Here is a 5,601-nt window from a genome sequence, read left to right as displayed (position 1 = left end):
TTGATCCTTGCTATTGTTTTCTTTGTTTCTATTTCATTTATTTCTTCTCTGGTCTTTATGATTTCTTTCCTTCTGCTAACTTTGGGTTTTGTGTGTTCTTCTTTCTCTAGTTCCTTTAGGCATAAGGTTAGATTGTTTATTTGAGATTTTTCTTGTTTCTTGAGGTAGGCTTGTAAACTTCCCACTTAGAACTGCTTTTGATGCATCCCATAGATTTTGGATCATCGTGTTTTCATTGTCATTTGTCTCTAGGTATTTTTTGATTTCCTCTTTGATTTCTTCAGTGATCTCTTGGTTATTTAGTAATGTAGTGTTTAGCCTTCATATGTTTGTGTTTTTTATGGTTTTTTCCCTGTAACTCATTTCTAATCTCATAGCGTTGTGGCCGGAAGATGCTTGATATGATTTCAATTTTCTTAAATTTACTGAGGCTTGATTTGTGACCCAAGATTTGATCTATCCTGGAGAATGTTCCGTGTGCACTTGAGAAGAAAGTGTGGAATGTCCTATAAATATCAAATAAATCTATCTGGTCTATTGTGTCATTTAAAGCTTGTGTTTCCTTATTAATTTTCTGTTTGGATGATCTGTCCATTGGTGTAAGTGAGGTGTTAAAGTCCCCCACTATTATTGTTGATTTCCTCTTTTATAGCTGTTAGCTGTTACCTTATGTATTGAGGTGCTCCCATGTTGGGTGCATCTATATTTATAATTGTTATATCTTCTTCTTGGATTGATCCCTTGATCATTATGTAGTGTCCTTCCTTGTCTCTTGTAACATTCTTTATTTTAAAGTCTTGATATGAGTATTGCTACTCCAGCTTTCTTTTGATTTCCATTTGCATGGAATATCTTTTTCCATCCCCTCACTTTCGATCTGACTGTGTCCCTAGGTCTGAATTGGGCCTCTTGTAGACAATATATATATGGGTCTTGTTTTTGTATCCATTCAGCAAGCCTGTGTCTTTTGGTTGGAGCATTTAATCCATTCAAGTTTAAGGTAATTATTGATATGTATGTTCCTATTACCGTATTCTTAATTGTTTTGGGTTTGTTTTTGTAGGTCCTTTTCTTCTTTAGTGTTTCCCACTTAGAGAATTTCCTTTAGCATTTGTTGTAGAGCTGGTTTGGTGGTGTTGAATTCTCTTCGCTTTTGCTTGTCTGTAAAGCTTTTGATTTCTCCACCGAATCTGAATGAGATCCTTGCCGGGTAGAGTAATCTTGGTTGTAGGTTCTTCCCTTTCATCACTTTAAGTATATCATGCCACTCCTTTCTGGCTTGTGGAGTTTCTGCTGAGAAACCAGCTGTTAACCTTATGGGAGTTCCCTTGTATGTTTTTTGTCATTTTTCCCTTGTTGCTTTAAACAATTTTTCTTTGTCTTTAATTTTTGCCAGTTTGATTACTATGTGTCTCGGCATGTTTCTCCTTGGGTTTAGCCTGTATGGGACTCTCTGCGCTTCATGGACTTGGGTGGCTATTTCCTTTCCCATGTTAGGGAAGTTTTCGACTATAATCTCTTCAAATATTTTCTTGGGTCCTTTCTCTCTCTCTTCTCCTTCTGGGACCCCTATCATGAGAATGTTGTTGCATTTAATGTTGTCCCAGAGGTCTCCTAGGCTGCCTTCATTTCTTTTCATTCTTTTTTCTTTATTCTGTTCCACAGTAGTGAATTCCACCATTCTGTCTTCCAGGTCACTTATCTGTTCTTCTGCCTCAGTTTGTTCCTTCATCTGGTACATAGCCCTCTGCCTTTTCATCTTGTCTATCTTTCTTTGAATGTGGTTTTTGTTCCACAGGCTGCAGGATTGTAGTTCTTCTTCTCACATTTTCACTATTACTAGTAGCGCTGTATGAAGATCCTTGCACATGCATATTTGTGTCCATGTATAAGTATGTCCTAAAAGTAAATTGCTGGGTATGCACTTTTCCATTTTGATAGATACTGCCAAACTGCCTTTTAAAAAGGCTTCATTAACGTTTTTTCTTTAAATACATAAAACCCATATTAAACAAAATGGTATTTCCTAGTTAAATCAGAATGAACTACCGCAAACTCTATAAACAATTATGTTCATGTTGCTTTTATCTTTCGTATGAAATTCTAGAGCATGCAGCTGCCTTATTAAGGGTTTCTTTCCAATTGTCCCAGATGCCCAGCAAACAAATCCAGGGAGTTTGTGAACTAGTTCTGGGCGTTCCACATGTGACTGTCGTTCTCACAGCCCCACAGATCACTGTTGAAAGACTAAGCCTGCAGCATCCACTACAGTACTGGACCCTGTGATGTTCCTCAGGGCATGGAACCTTGTGCTTATTTTTGTGGGGGACCCTGAATCTCTGAGGAACTCTTGCTCTGGCTCCTCAGGGGAACCAGTTGCCTCAGGAGCAGCAGGTTAGGTAGGGCTGGTTTCAGGGTCCATCACCCCATGCACACAGACCCCATGTCACTTTCTCTCCTTGGAGGTGTTGGGATCCCTTCAGGTGTCTGGCACATTTCCTCTTAAACTCCCAAACACAAAAGGAGGTGACTATATGTCTTAATCCCAGATGAGGGAACAATTGCCCATCCAAGGAAGACTATCTAGGTGAACTCAGTGGCCCCACCTCTTTACTGCAGAGATAATGACTCAAAGGTAATTTTCTCAAACTTCTCTGTTATAAGACAACAGAGGGAAAGCCCCACAGAAACATAATATCCAGCAGAGCACTCCATATGCATCTAAAACTAATTGCCTAAGAGTAGCTATATTAGTTTGCTAGGGCTGCCATAACAAAGTACCACAGACTGGGGGGCTTAAACAACAGAAATTTAATTTTTCACCATTCTGGAGGCTAGAAGTCCAGGAAAAAGGTGTCAGCGGGTTTGGTTTCTCCTGAGGCCTCTCTCCTTGGCTTGCAAAGCCGCCTGTCTGGTCCTTGCGTGGCTTTTTCTCTGTGTGAGCTCATCCCTTGTATCTTCTTGTGTGTCCAAATTTCCTCTTAAAAGGACACAGGTCAGATTGCATTAGAACCCACACTAACGCCTCATTTTAACTTAATCACTTCTTTAAAGGCCCTATCTCCAAATAAGTCACATTCCAAGGTAATGGGGGTTAGGACCATGCTATATAACAATGGGTTATTTCAGCTCATATCAGTAGCTGTTATATGTGATTTTATATAGTTATACTAGTTGATTGGGTGGCAGTGGCCTTCACTAAAAGCAGGTACTTAAGGCGCAGATTGATGCAGGCTGATGTACTGTTGAGGCTGTTAAAGGGAATCCACAAGAGGATCTGTTTTCCTTGTAAACACTTTTTCTGAGAACCCCACTAGACATTTCAAAGGCCAATGAAACAGCAGTGCAAATGTCTGCTTGGCTTGCAAACTGATTCTGACTCTGCATCGCACTCCTCAGCCCCCAATACTTGCATATTTTCTGTGGGAACTAGAAACATTAACAACTATTTACTACAATAGTGAGCACAGGGAATCCAAAAGTGCATGCCCTCCAGGAGTTCAGTCTAATGGGAGAAACAGAAGAGCCATATACACACCTAATTATACGCCAATCCTAGCTCTACGGCCAAATCCTATTAGGCTTTGGAAGAGAGACAATGTAGTTTTGCCTGGGTTTAGGGAAGAAATCATACTTGAGACTTGATGATGAAGAATTTCTCAAGGTAAAGAGCAGGTAGAATGAGGAGACTTGTTTAAAATATAGCAGCGGGCTTCCCCGGTGGCGCAGTGGTTGAGAGTCCGCCTGCCGATGCAGGGGACGCGGGTTCGTGCCCCAGTCCGGGAAGATCCCACATGCCGCAGAGCGGCTGGCCCCGTGAGCCATGGCCGCTGAGCCTGCGCGTCCGGAGCCTGTGCTCCGCAACGGGAGAGGCCACAAGAGTGAGAGGCCCGCGTACCACAAAAAAAAAAATAAATAAATAAATAAAAATAAAAAGTTCTTTAAAATATAGCAGCACTGTAATGATACAGTAAAAAACAGGAAATAATGTCCATCAACAGACAATGGAAATAATCATATTTTCACATGCAAAATATCACTCAACAGTTAAAATTACTGAACCAGAGCTATAAATATTAACTTGGATAAATCATAACGCTGAGCAAAAAAAAAAAGAAAGAAAAAAGAAAAGCACTTTACAAACAAATACAAACAGCACGCCATAGCATGGGAGGCTGTGTAGCACAGTGACCACGTGTGTGGCTAGAATCCCACGGCCTGGTGTCACATCCTGGCACTGCCACTTGTTATGCTGAGCAAGTTGCATCTCCTTTCAGCTTTCTCACCTGTAAATTGGGGATCATAATAGTACTTACAGGCAGGGGTACCGTGAGGATTTAGGGAAGTAATACAAGTAAAGCACGGAGAACAATGCCTGCCACCCAATAAATGGTAACTATTGTTGCAATGGTATATAGTTTTAGAAGGAGTATAATATTTTGTTGAGTGATACATACACATATACCAAAGTTTAAAAACATACAGGAAAACAACAATTAACAAATTTAGAATAGTGGTTACCTCTGTAGGATATGGAAGTTTAAGAGATTAGGGAAGAGAAGGAGAGTGCTTCAACTACATTTGTAATACTTTATTTCTTTTTACTTTATTATTATTTTTTTTGGCCGCTCCTCGAGGCATGTGGGATCTTAGTTCCCTGGGATCCAACCTGCTGCCCCTGAAGTGGAAGCATGGGGTCTTAACTACTGGACTGCCAGGGATGTCCTTGTAATACTTTATTTCTTAAACTGGGTGGTAACCATAAACATATGGTTTAGATTGGTATGTGTGTATGAAATACGTCATTAAAAAAAATTTTTTTTTAAAGATCAAATGAGATGAGAGTGGGATTGTATTCCTACAGACTCCAAAGATCTTTCCCTGATTAGTTTTGTGTGATTTGGATTTAGAGGCACAGAGAATGTGGAAGAAAAGGTCCTGCAGCCACCCAAACTGTCTGGCTCCTTCCCATCATTCAGATCTTGGTTCAAATATCCCTTCCTGAGGGAAGCCTTCTTAACACCCATTTCAGATCAGTGCACCCCTATCCACTCTCTAACAAACGGCACTATTTTATTGAATAGGCTTATCCCTCTGGGCTGTTTTAGTAAGTTCCCCATTGGAATGCTCTGTCTTAGTCAATACTATATTTCTAAAGCCATTTTATTTTTATTTTTTAAATTAATTAATTTATTTATGGCTGCGTTGGGTCTTCGTCGCAGCGCACGGGCTTTCTGTAGTTGCGGCGATCGGGGGCTACTCTTCGTTGCAGTGTGCCGGCTTCTCATTGCGGTGCCTTCTCTTGTTGTGGAGCATGGGCTCTAGGCGCGCGGGCTTCAGTAGCTGTGGCATGCGGACTCAGTAGTTGTGGCTCGTGGCCTCCAGAGCGCAGGCTCAGTAGTTGTGGCACACGGGCTTAGTTGCTCTGAGGCATGTGGGATCTTCCTGGATCAGGCCTGGAACCCATGTCCCCTGCATTGGCAGGCAGACTCTTAAACACTGCACCACCAGGGAAGTCCTAAAGCCATTTTAAATCCTTTTTTTTTTCTTACTTTTTTTTTTTTTTTTTTTTTTTTTTTTTGCTGTACGCGGGCCCCTCAC

The 5,601-nt window shown here is 41.0% G+C and overlaps 1 protein-coding gene across 1 annotated transcript in view; it reads left to right on the top strand.

Moving 5' to 3' along the window:
- DENND10 (DENN domain containing 10) overlaps nucleotides 1-5,601 on the top strand; it is a 42,196-nt gene that overhangs the window by 17,146 nt on the left and 19,449 nt on the right. The gene's annotated exons all lie outside the window — the stretch shown is intronic.

Source organism: Physeter macrocephalus, chromosome 20, assembly GCF_002837175.3.
Source record: "Physeter macrocephalus isolate SW-GA chromosome 20, ASM283717v5, whole genome shotgun sequence".
Classification (NCBI taxonomy): domain Eukaryota; kingdom Metazoa; phylum Chordata; class Mammalia; order Artiodactyla; family Physeteridae; genus Physeter; species Physeter macrocephalus.
The sequence above is the reverse complement of the archived record's forward strand: the minus strand, read 5'-3'. Positions and strand labels throughout refer to the sequence as shown.